General features: G+C 39.7%; 1 protein-coding gene across 2 annotated transcripts in view; it reads left to right on the plus strand.

The window, feature by feature from the left end:
- The first annotated feature begins 2,796 nt into the window (after nt 1-2,796).
- Nucleotides 2,797-13,603, plus strand: part of sipa1l1 (signal-induced proliferation-associated 1 like 1) — a 90,985-nt gene continuing 80,178 nt past the window's right edge. Inside the window, exons 1-2 of one of the 2 annotated variants that reach the window (XM_030404719.1) lie at nt 2,797-3,146; nt 11,262-11,424. The gene's annotated coding sequence lies outside the window, so the exon portion shown is untranslated. The remainder of the gene's footprint in view (nt 3,147-11,261; nt 11,425-13,603) is intronic. The other variant, XM_030404721.1, reaches the window with a different exon arrangement.

The raw sequence follows: 13,603 nt of genomic DNA on the forward strand, positions 1-13,603 counted from the left end.
TGTGACTTTGTTGCCGTCTATTTCTCACTGGTTCACTCAAAGAATGCCTTTAAAGGAGCTCCATGTGACAATTTGTAGCAAAACACATGTATTAATAATCACCTTTTGTTCATATGGGGGCAGGATTGTAATGTAATGTGATAAATGTATTTATCACATGAATTATGACCTGCCAATAGAGCTCAACAGTGAGGTTCCGGAAGTGAAAATGCCATTCATATTCTGCATATAGATTTTGATTATTGGCCATAATGTCGTAACCATCCAAAGTAGACTCACCACGAGTTATCAGATTGTCAAACGATGATATATGATCCTGTAGAAGCCACAAGTCCGTATGATATCAATCTTGTTTTGAGAAAAACATGTTTTATTCGCAATGTCATTGAGAAGTACTACACTACCCACAATCCTATAGTGTAACAGCGACGTATCTGATTGGTGGAGCTCGCTGTTACCATGGAAATGTTTACCAAACCCGCGAATTTCATGTTAGCTAGTTACTGCTAACACTGAACTCTACGATCGTTTACCATAGAGCGACCATGATTTCACTTTCTGACCTACTGCGTTCATTTAGTGATGAGGAGAAGAGTTTATTAAGGGTTCAGCCGAACATGAAATTTGCGGGTTCGGTAAACATTTACATGGTAACAGCGAGCTCCACCAATCAGAGACGTCGCTGTTACATTCGCAATGGTTTATGGGATGAGTAGTTGCTTTACTCTTAAGATAATTATGTACACAGTCTTGTACCTTTCCTTTTTTCTCCGTTTTCCAACATTTTGTTTGCGCCGAATTAAATGTTTCATGGTCACGATTCATCTGCTAGCTGACTGGCTTGGTTCCAGGCCTAAAACTCTTTATATAAGGATTTTATGAAACGTCAATGGAGTAAATGAATGGCAAATTCACTTCCGGAACCGGAGCCGTTAAAAAAGTGGGCGGTCACTGTTGAGCTCTATGGACTGCAGATGTAAATTACCTCAAATGGCAACATAAATTACCTCAAATGGCAACATTTATGTTTGATATTATGCATGGTCCCTCTACAAGTAAAATAAATTAAATAAATAATAAATAACCTAATAATAGACATTTCCTGACTCCCTCATTGCCCATAAAAGCCTGTGGATGATTTGTTAAAAGGGGCACTATGTTGTTTTGGAGAAGAAATTCAAACTCCGAATTTTGATATTTACAATATCAATGAGGTAATATATACATATAATACAAACTTTGACATTTATTTTTTCCATAACTGAGTAAACAAACTGTTCTTGGAGGAAAATAAGGTAAAGTAACACAGTATGACATTGTTTTGTCCTTTAAGTTTGTCAGTTTGAGTAGTTCATTCAGTCATGAAAACAAAGAGAGTTGGTTTATCTAGTTGCAGTTATCTTTCTCTTCTGATTAAAGTTTCTTCCCCAGAACTACTGAGTGAACCTTAAAGTTGTGTAATGCTGCTGGACTGTGGATTTCTTTGTGAGGGACTCCAATGGGTGTGATTTTATGTACATTCATCCGTGCCCCATCCAGTACAACACAGAAGTTCCAAATTGCCCCTTTAAGTATGAAACTACATATAAAATGTTGTTTCTGAGTCAATGTGAATAAATGAAATAACAAGATGGGTGATTTATATTAATTATATTATATTAATATTATATTATTATATTATATTAATTACTTTAATGATCCCAGACTGGGAAATTATTTAAATATTTGAAGTGCATCACTTACAATACTTGATTATTAATACTTGAAAAGCAACCATGTGTTTATGTTTATGTCCACCTTAAAGCAACAAAGAGTAAGAAACTTGCATTGCCAACATTTATTCTGGGTCGTCATGATTTAGTTTTTGCGAGTAGCACAAAACTATTATTTTCTTGTACGTTTCTGTGTTGTGCAATGATAAACAAATAGTGCAGCTACACCGGTCCACTTAAATAACGGCCCTGATTCATACGGATGTCTATCTGAAGATTTATTTGCGCTCTCCCTCTCTGTTTCAGCAGACGCCGTGGAAACTACAACAAAAATAGAAGAGGGAAAAAAACACATACAACTCCCACTCACTGATAAAGTCTCTCAAGCAAGCGTCCATTAAGCAGTCCGGAACATATTAGCACAACAGAAATGCGCTGGAGTAAAATAAACCTAACTTAAAATGCATCACTAATGTCCATGTAAGGGCGCATTAACAACATTATACATAAAAGGAAAATTACAGATTGAACCCTTTTGGACCACATGTGGAATATTGTTATTCTGGAGTCGAATGTTCTTCATTTGCAGCCACGTTGTTCTGACCCATAAGACATCCACATGCCCTCAACTCGACTGTGATCCTATTTCAAGACCTTACGTAAAAGGCAAACCATTTTTAAGCAACCTTTAGTTACATTTCTTACTATTTAAAATACCTTATTTATTACATTTTGTATCACCTTTTAGCCACTTTATGAACTTGAATGATTATGACTTCATGACTGAAACACACAGAATAAACACATCAGTCAATCTCTCTCTGAGAAACTTACAAATGGAATCCTGAGTCTCGTTTTGTAACACCTGGATACAGACTGTAACAGATAGCCTCGATGATGTAACTCTTCATCGACACAAACACACGAACCTGCAGCACGAACACCAGTTGCTGGAAGAGAAAAGCCATCGCCGAGCAGCAAGTCCGATTCTGTTGCCAGAGCAACGCTTTCCCTCTCTCTCCCATCCTTTCACCAGTCCGCTCTTTTCATTCCACTCCCCTGTCATATCGCGAGACTGCGCAGTCGTCTAATCTGACAGAACGAGCCCTCTGGTAGGCATCGCGAGAGTAGAGCGGAGAGAGGCGGTGACCTCATCGCCGTCGCGAGGCGGAGCAAGACGCTGCAACTTTGGATGAACTTCTGATTTGAACGGACCGATAGGCGGTCGGTCGGTCGGTCGGCAGGCAGGCAAGCAGGCAAGCAGAGTGTGCGGACCACAACAGCCACAAAGGTGAGGAGCCCCAGAGGTTTTCTGCTCCGAAGTCTTCACAGCCGCTGCGTTGAATCTTTGACTGTCTTTGAACGCCGGTGACTGACCAGCGAGAGCGTTATTTTCCCTCCTGAGAAACGCCGACAAGGTGGACGTTAATAAAGGTGAGTGCGCTCTCTCTCCTCTGCTGGTCTGCCCGCTGACACAGGCTTTCACAACACCGTTAGTTTTGTGGGCGAACAACCGCCGAGTTGTTGCTTTATTCGTTACGTGTGCTTTTCAGCTGTTTGCCAAACATTCATGAGATACGTTCACGTATTCCAGGTAGCGCTTCGGAGAGGAAAACTGCACTAAAAAAAGTTTAGCTAGCTGTCGGATAAGGTTGATGACATCGCCGTGTGGCGTGCCACAGCTCGTACACCGCCTTCAATTTAAGCTAATATCTGATTTAGTTAGCTCTGTCTCTCCTCATGTCATGGTAGCTGACTAAACATTTGCTTTTGCTCAACATTTCGCTTCCAGTGAGACAGACGACCGTTTAAAATTACAACGATTCACCATGTCTCTTAAAGAAACAGGAAACAAGGCAAAATGACAATCAGATAAAGGTAATTGTTGTTTGGATGACTGCTGTGTAATTGGGATGGCTAGCTGCGGTCTGGTTTCCTGTCATCCTCCACCTCGCTGTCCATCGTTTGCTTGGTGGGTCGGTCACAAAGCCATATTCACATGAGAGAATATCTTATTATGCTTCTGGTGAGGCAGCTCTTTAATGCACAGTCGTGAGTGTTGCAGTGCAATGTGTTGACATGCATGTGTTGCTGTCGTGTGCGTGTGTGTGTGTGTGTGCGTGTGTGTGTGTGGGGGGGGGGGTTGTTTGGACATTTATAGCTCTGTGAGGTGTGGATCCACATAAAAATCCTTTATAGAGGTGCGACCGTGTGTCGGCTTCTGCAGGGAAAGTTTATGAATTGTTTCTTTTAAAACCAGGCTTCTAGGTCATTCAGATGTTATTGATTATGCAAAAGAGATGACTGGAGAAAACAGTGCATACTTGGGAACTTGCAGCAGGGAAATCTAATATGAAGTTAAAGCATAATTTCTCGCAGTGCTCTTGTCAATAGCAGTCTCATTAATCAAAATGGCCGTCTGTGTAGTGATTTGGGTAGTGATGTAACACTGCTACATTTAAGTGATGAAGGTGCTACCAAGGCATTAATCAAAAAAACCTCAATTGTACCTCAAATTCTATTTAGTTTTAGATAAATTGAGACAAGTAAGCCACAACACTAATAAAAGTTTTCTTAGTGCAAGTTTGTGAGCTTGTGTTTGAGCTCTCCTCTGCCCTAATGACACCCTAAGAGGGATTTTTATTGTAAGTGGACTCCCTGTAGCTGCTCTGTCTTCTATTATTGCTGCCATCTCAACCTGTTGAGTCTGTCCTCAGGCTACCAGCTTCAGCCCTGCAGGGGGCTTACACACACAAAAACACACACACACACAAAAACACACTGCTTCCTCCTTTGACAAGTCCTAAATGGACACGTCAAAGAGATCTCATCTCCATTCATCGGTTGGCCGGGACTGGGTCAAATTCTCAACTTGAAACACAACAGCAGCATTAGAGATATATTCCCTACCCCGAGACAGCATTTCAGCTGCTTTGCTGCCTTGCTTTAACTACCTTGTTCGCCATGTCAAAACCCCCCAAAACGCTCATGTGATGGCAGTCGATCACCCCCCCCCCCCCCCCCGTGTCAGAGCTTGTGAATGCCAAGGCTGAGCAGATCTGGAGGCTGTGTTGCATTTACAATATTAAGTAGGCTATTGAAACTGAGTGTGTAGGTGGAGGCGAACATGTTCTGCAACACATGTAGCTGCTGAGTTAAAGGGGAGGCATGAGAGAGGAAAAATGTCAGGGTTGCTGATGGGCAGCTAAAACATTATCGAAGGGGTTTTGGGGTGTAGAGCAGCTGAAACATCTCTCCAGGTGTTCCTGGATTAAACTGGAGTTGGCTAAGAACTTTTTCGAAAGGGCTTCGACCTTCTCTGTAATGCAGGGGCTCTTACTGGGAGGTTCAGTGGAAGATTTTCCTAGCGTGTAAGTTGGTGCTAGTGAGCGAAATCTTAAGGTTTAAATTCATATCAGATGCACTGTGATCGGGATGTGGTGACTCTTCCAAAAATGCTGTAATGTGTAGTCTCTGCATATCTGGAACAGGCAATGTTTTTGGCAGTGCACACGAGAGAGAAATCTGTCTAAAGCAAAGTAAGGAAAAAGAGGACATTTTAATCTCATAGCAGTCCAGCTTACACTTTCACTGTCTACATGCAACGCATAGCGCTGACAGTGCTGAAAATAGGGTCTTACCTGTTTAGGACCTCCCTCACTAGCCTCACCATGTCCCCCCCTCCCTTACCAGGCTACTTTCTGCATCTCTGCCTTGTCCTCGCCTTCTTTCTCACTTCTGTCACCAGTTCTTTACTCTCCACCTCCCACGATTCCCTTCTCCCATCCCTGATGGTGCTTCTTCCTCTTGTCTTGCTTCCTTCCTGTTGTCGAAAGCATGCCAGTACTCTGACATTCTCATCATTTCTGTCTACGTCCCTCACCTTATCTCTCCTTCTCTCTTTCTCCCATTCCCCCTCCCGCTCCCTTGTCTTCATTTCTCCTTTTCTCAGTGTTACTGTTTCCCTCCCCTTGTCTCCCTGCATGCTGGAGATTGGAATGTGAGTTCCCCCCTGTTTAAGGTCTTGGGGTGGGCTGTCTCTTGAGAAATACCAGAGCAATAAATACTTGTTAACAGTGAATAGATCACACTGCAAGGCAGAATGATTTAATAAAACTGCTAGGCCTGGTAAAACAGGGTTTTTCCTGCACAGTGAATGTAAAGGTGGTCTTCTCGCTCAAATAAGGCGTACTTATACAGATTTTCGCCCTAACCTGAACATAACACCCATTTCAAAAGTGTTATACGTGCATCACTGTCATCACTGACAACTGTAATTGCAACAGCAGGATCACCCCAGGATGGCTCCTGGATCATACAGAATGCTAGCTAATTAGCACTGCTCATTGTAAGTCTATAAAATAGTTAATAAAAACATGCTGAATCATTTGTGTATGCTTGTAAGACTCATTGCACAGGTGTTATGAATCAACACCTCAAGTTGGGGATTGCTTGTAGTAAAGGCTGATGTTGAAAACAATAAGATTATGAAACATTTCGTAAAAAATCACACTTCCAGAGAGGTGCTGGCTCACTGGCAGACAAAAAAAATTAATTCAATATATAAGGTCAATTGAGAATTTATTTTTTTATTGCAATTTTTACATTTAGCCATAATTGTAAATAGCTTATTGTTAAAGGATAAGTTCTCCCAAAAATGAAAATTCAGTCATTATCTTCTCACCATCATACTGATTGAAATTCAGTTTATTTTTAAAGTTTAGTTGTCCACCAAACACCTCTGGAGCGTCAAAGCGAGACAGATTAAGATGGATGGAGACTTGTTTTTAAAACAACTTGTGACCCTTTTGTTAGTTCAATGGATAGCTGAGCATGTCTGGCTATTTTTCAAAGATTTCAAAATCCAGAAGTTATTTTTAAATATTTTATCCCTGAAGACTGAAGGGCAGCATTGTTATAAAGCCTAGGTCTGTGTGCTCTTGACACATTTGAGGTGCAAGCCAGCGTATTTGTTTTCACTTAACAAACAGCCCTTGCGGTGTTTTCTCTGATATTCGAAATTGCATATCGCTTTTGATCTGTGGTCTTTTTGCAGAGGATAAATCAGAAACCCTGTTGAGGCTTTCATTCTGCTATTTTGGGGCCTTTCATGACAGCCAGAGAAGGATAGAGAGGGCACAAGAAGAAGTGGTTAATTTTAGCCATTCCACCTGAGGTGAGGGGACTTAAAAGCTAAATTTTCCACGCATTTTGGATCCCTTCTCTTCTCCTCCTCTCCTCTCATTTTCTCCCTCTCTGTCTGGTGAAATAACTTCTTAATTAGTGCTGTTAGGGTGGATTATAACCCATGAAAGCAGCGTGGATTATAAAAAAATGCTCAGATTTCGGTTGTGACAGATGAGCAAAAAAAATCTATACAAACATCATGGAACAATGACGAGGCAGGCTAATCCATGCAGAAGTACACAGAAGGAACATACTGTACAGATGGAGAGTCCTGAGAGTGAGAGAACGAGAGAAAGAGAAGAGTCTATTATGAGAACAAAGCTTAAATGCTGTCCGCATTAGCTAGGAATCATAATTTTAAACAGTACATCAGTACAAGCCAAATGCTAAAAACTAAAATTTAACATAAAGATGGAGAGACTATACTTTTTATATGATATTTTGGACAACATCAACATGTCTGTTAAGGATGCTTCGATCCAATTATTTCTCTCCTAAAGCCAAATCTTACACCTCAACTGTAAATGTAATTGTTCCAAATTGTAATTTGAAAGTGGTTTAATTTATGACAATACTTCTGAAGTTTACTTTTTGATCTAGGCTAACCGAGTTGTGTTGAATGTAAACCCAAAACCCTTTTAGATTTATCAATGAAACTGATCGCAATCCTGCGGCAGGAAGAACATCTAGTGGAGGATCTCACCCTATTTCTTTTTTTTCTTTCTGTCATGTGGCCTCCCTAGGCCCCTTTTGAGATGGCTGCATTGATCCAGAATAAACCACTGTTTGGGATAATACATATTACATCTGGTTTGTGAGTCTGCTCTTGGTAAAGGTGTAACGATTTGTTGATTAATAAATTAGTCGATCAAAAGTAATTTGTCAATTGTTTTTTGATAACCACAGGTTACAATGTTTTTTTACTCGTTTGTTTGGGAGAATGGGCCAGAAATCGATGAGTTGGTTTTTATTTTCCCCTAAACAAATTGTTTTATACATGCGTGGTTATCAAATAACCTTACTCTCAAACTTGCAGCAAACTGTGCAATATAAAGTTGGAATATTTTCCACATCTAACTATATTTCTGAATGAAATACGCAATTTAATCGATAATGAAAGTTACTGTTCGTTGCAGCCCTAATGTGAATGTTGTTGCATTAACTTTATATTTATAGAAGAAAAGTTCCATGAAGTGATTCCCCTTTGTCTGCATCATCAATGCGATGAATATATAGTATTTTCAAGTTAAGAGTGGTCCAGAGAGTTAGCTGTGATCTGTTACAAATAGTTTGAATGAATAGGAAAAGAACGCAGCAGCTGTCTGATTTGAAATGTTAAGTGCAGGTCTAACGTTTGTTCAGTAATTTGCATCAGAAATGGGTTTGTGTGTGAAATGGATAACTTCATCAGGATCTCGTCAACTCTTCCTCTCTTCGACTCAGTGATGACATTGCAAAAATGCAACTGTGCAAAAGAATTGTAAGTCTTATCCCCAAGCATGTATGGAGCATTGCTGAAATTCCCACCAACTGCCTTGCCATCTGTTTCCAAGTAGACAGCTCTCAAATTTCTGTCTTGCTGGATGACTAAAAGGATGTCGCTACTGTTGGCTCCCTGGGCTGGTATTAGTGATAGAAGTGCTTTTCTGACCTTGCTGGATTTCTCAATTGCTGCTGTCTCTCCTGTGCCATTTTGGGAAAATTAGTGTGAGTGTGTGAAGCTGCAACCTGAAATTTATGCAAGCTGTTTGACAGGAAATTACATAGCTATTCCAACACTCACGATGTGATTTGAATTTGATTGTTGTTATCCTTTTACCAGATTGAATTTCTTGCACAACTTGAGTCTAAGTAGAATTAATATTTAGTAACATCAGCTAATTCTCCATCCTTGAATTAATTGAAATCACACAAAATCACATGCCAGTTTCAAAATCTTGAGACTTCGTTAGTATGCTTGTTTCTAAATATTTTTGATGTTGCTGAAAGCCCACATTTTTGGGTCTGGTGCAGTTTGTGTGACAAAAACGTTTTGAGAGTGGTTCAGTTTTGTGTCTCTTGTTTTAGACTAATCAATACATCTTTCTGGTAGCAAGATGTGATATGAACTTAGATCATGGGCAAAGACACGATATTTCCCTTTTTGTTTTCCGAGTAGATAATCTTCATGAAATGTAGACAGTTTGAAGTACTAAATAAACTGAAGCCTAACCACCTACTTTGTTGAAAGAAACAAAGAATGTAAGCAGTGTCTACCTCTTATCTATGACAGCCAGCTTTCCACCCTGCCTTCAAGTGAAGCTGTTCATAGCAACTATAAACACAGTATGATGAACAAGTACTGGTTTACCAAAAATCTGTCTCTAAATAAACAAATATACAAGGATAGGCAGCAGCCTCATCTAAATAAGCATGAGACACCTTCTGTTTCGTTCTTTGCTCCTGTGTTTAATCTCAAATAGACTTCCTTAACTAAGTATTGTAATGGTATGTTAAGAAACTTGCCTTGAGTCACACATTGTGCAAAATTGAAGTTTGTGTGACAAAGATGATGAAATTCCTGTTTCAGGATTAATGTTTATAGTGTTATATCAAACCTTAATCCTTTATTAAATCTATTTGCTTTGTGTTCTAAGAATTGGAACTGAACTTGTGCTTGATAGATTTTATATTTGCTATTAAGATAATGGACTGCTTAATGGATTGTTATGTTGCTCTGGTTAACAGAACAGGCAAGAGGAAACACAAGTCTTTTTTAAGACTTGTTAGAATCTGGATTTGTTACCCCACATGTAGTCAGCCAGAACATATTGTTCTATTCTTCCTGACAGTGAACACCAACCTGAAAGACATTCATGAATTGTGACGGAACATAATGCACCATCAAATTTAATGCACAAATGATCCTCTACCCATTACCAAACTCGCTGTAGTCATTTTGGGTTGCTCAACATAGTTTGACACAAGATAGGCTGTACCTACAGCTCTACATGACAAACATGACCGAAAATCTTAAGTCTTTACTGCAGTATCCTTGAAAGACTGAGTTCAGTTAACCTTTTAGAATATTCAGCATTTTAACCAAATGTGTCAGTGGTTTCCCTTAGCTGTGGAAGGCTTAGGTGCATCTATTTGATCGGGGGTCCTCCCTCTACCAAAGCGTTTTTATGTTTTTCAACATAAAAGAGTTATGGCATATTTGGAAGAATAAGAAAATGGTTGGCAGTAACAGTCTGCATACATTTAAACCACAGAAACCATGGCAGCAATTTCAAATAGTCCACCCTGTAGTAGTAAGTGAACAATAATGTGATGAAAGATAATAAAGAATGGTGTAAGACTTTTGCAAAGGAGATTAAAACACTTTTATGTGACAGGTTTTACCCGAGGAAGCTGTTTAATGATGATTCGAGCCCTAAATGCCCTGCTTTTTTTTAGATTGCTTGTCAGTCTTTTTTTTATTTGTTTCTTTTTTTTCTATTGACTTTTGGACCTTGAACTGAAATGATTGAAGTGAAGGCCAACTAGACATCTTGTTTATTTGCAACATATATTTGAGTATTAGTGTGTGCTTCATGCTGGTACATCTGCTCTGCATGTAAATTGAGTTCTGTGGGTTGCAAGGAAACAAACAAACAAGATGAAAAAAGAAACTCTACCACTGTAATTTTGCACTGGCTTACGTGTTGTCCAGAACAATATAATTAGCAGGGAACATGGCTAGTTTATATCGCCCATATCCCCCTGGAACATTCGAACCATCCTCATGGGACTGTGTTGGCATCCAAGCATTCTGGTGTCATGAGAGTCCACTCAGTTTGATGCCTGCATTACTCACGGTCAATTATGTTACGTAATGCACACAGTTCAGTTTGGGAAAATAACATTCTGCCTTCTGCATTATCTGTACACAAGATTCAAGATTAAATGTATCATTATGCAGTCAGGATTGTAGAACAATTTATACCGCTAACAAGAATCAACTTCTGAAAAATTCTGATGATTGAATTGCCACATAATCTTCATATTGCAGTTTTGCTTTTGTAACTAGGTATTCCTACTTTTGTGGTTCCAAGCTGACCAGAGGGTTGGCGATGCCATCTTCATATTAATGAAAATGAAGAGTGCACCATACATAAGAGTGTCCTCTTGAATTACTGAGTAATATATCCATACAAGATTAGTATGAACAGACAACCTCAGAGCTTCCTCAAATAAAGATGGAAAATTCCTCCTTGAGGTCTTGAAGTTCTTTGATAGTTTGTGTCAGTTTGTGTTTGTAGTTTGCAAAATAGGCTGGTGTAAAGAGCGAAACAAGCAGTTTCCTTAACAGATTATTTGCTTTCTTATATGCCGCTGTAGGGAATCCTCCTCTGACGACAGTCACACAAGTAGGGGAAACAAAGCCACCGGATTAAAGGAAGTCGCATCCTGGTCATTGTTCATCTCTGCTGGATGGAGCCGCCTCTCTGATCTTAAGGAAACTTTTACTACTTGAAGTTGGGAAAGCTGTCATCTGTGTGCTGTAAGTTGTCTTTTTTTTTTTGATCAGATGAAATCTGTCCCACATGCAGTGTATGAAACTCAAAGTAAGCTTTGAGACTGCTGCCTGTTTCAATGTGATGATGAAGGAGATATAAGGGATGTTGTGTTCTTCTGTGTCATGCCACACATTGCAGATCCACCACGGCGTGAAGAGATGGTTCAGAAGGAAAAATCTAGCTTTAAAGTCAACAGGCTTTAGAGTTGTTCTCCATCCTTGAAATTGATTCATTAAGTGTGCTGTAACTGACAGTCTCTGTGATTTCACTGTCAGTTTGAGTTCTCTTCCTTGGCTCTAATGCCCCACTGAGCCTCAAAAAAACCAAAACAGATAATCTTGTGGCCATGTTGATGTTTCGGGTAATCCAGCTGCTTGGGAGGGGTTACTGGAACACAAGTTTCAGACAGATATGGGGTTAAGTACTCATGATACTTTAAAATGTATCCGTCAAATGTGTCTAAACCTCATAAGTGGACAGTTTTTTAAGGAAAGCCTCAGTCTTGTGTAGTTACTATTTCTGCTTTCCTTCAAAAACAATTCTTCTTATCTGGTCTCTAGCAGGTATAAATGTGTATAATACTAAAAAAGAGCGGAAAATAATTCTGATTGTATGGTACCGTAATTAAAGTCTCCCTGTGATGTATTGATGGTCTGACCAGGTATTGTGTAAACCTTTTTCACAAATATTTTAACTAAATAAGCAACAATCTAAGTTTCATTTCGTTTCGTTTTCTTTTCCGCTTTTTTCGTGAGGGTTGCGGGATGTTGCCGCTTTTTACCCCCCTGAAGGGTTGCGGGGCTTACTGGGGCCAAATCCAGTTCGACTCATGGGCGAAGGCCAGGGTACACCCTGAATGAGTCACCAGCTCATTGCAGGACCCTTACTGATGGCAGTGGCTGCCCCACAGGGTGCCAACTGCACATCAGGAGCAATTCTGGGGTTCAGTATCTTGCTCAAGGATACTTTGGCATGTAGCTCAGTCCACAATCTAAGTTAAGTTGCAAAAATTTACATTTTGGTAGAGATCTGGAAATAAGATGACATTTAATGATTATCGTGGCAGATGTTTCTGTGATTTGCCACATCATTCTTGTGCTGCCATGTTCATCTGCTACTGGCTCATGACATTCCTGCCGCTAGTTTCTAAGGCTCTGTGAGTAGAGGAAAATTCTTCTCATTGAGTGGATAGTTGAATAGCGGGGTAAAAAGACTTCTGAAGTAGTTTAAAAAAAATGAATCTATTCCATGTAAAAAAGGCTTTATTGGTATCTGTTTTATAATGAATTTGTGTGATTACATTTGTGCTCTTTAAAAAGGTTGTGTAATAAAGGGATGAATGAATTTAAAAGAGTTATTTTTTTATATGGGAGATTTCTTCTTTCGCTGGCACAAAAATGGGAATAAATAACAAAGGAAACAACAAAAACATGTTTATATTGGTATTCGCTGTAGGCTAAATTGTTCATCACCACATCCATAAATTCTATGTGTAAAGTAGGGCTGCACGATTCTGGAAAAAATGTGAATCACGATTTTTTTGCTTAGAATTGAGATCACGATTCTCTGGCACGATTTTTTTCACAAAATGTTTATTGCACTGATGAACTTGAACAAAACAAAAAAAAACCCATTGTAGTATGAAAAAGCAATGTTTTTTTTGTTTTGTTAGATCTATCATTGGATGATAAATGATTTTTACAAAAGTAAAAAAAAAAATTAGTCTCCAAGGCGAGAGGGCATCCTCTAATACCTCATGTTGTACAGTGTTTATTGGGGCCGTAGCTTTGGCTAGGTGATATGTGATAGCTGCTGTGATCGGCTTTCTAAAACGGAGGCATAATATTCTTCCTTTTCCAAAAGAGGTGACGTGACGCGAAGCCCGAAGTTGGGCTGCAAACAGTTGACAACAAATTTGTCTTCAAAATAAGAGCTTTACATTGCACCCCATTGGAGTTTAGAACTGGGTTCTTAGCGGGGGGCTTTTAATTTGAAAGTAGCGACCGTTCCTAGCTTGTCGCTACAACAACAAGCTAGCAGTCGAGGCGGAAATAAGTGTACCGTCCGAGGCAGCAAATCGGCGGACCAAAACAGACCCCCAATTTGCCGCCCTCTGTCTAAAACCGCGGACCTAGCCGTCAATAGGACGGGCAGATTGGCGGC

The sequence above is a fragment of the Sparus aurata genome, chromosome 22 (genome assembly GCF_900880675.1).
Source record: "Sparus aurata chromosome 22, fSpaAur1.1, whole genome shotgun sequence".
NCBI lineage: Eukaryota > Metazoa > Chordata > Actinopteri > Spariformes > Sparidae > Sparus > Sparus aurata.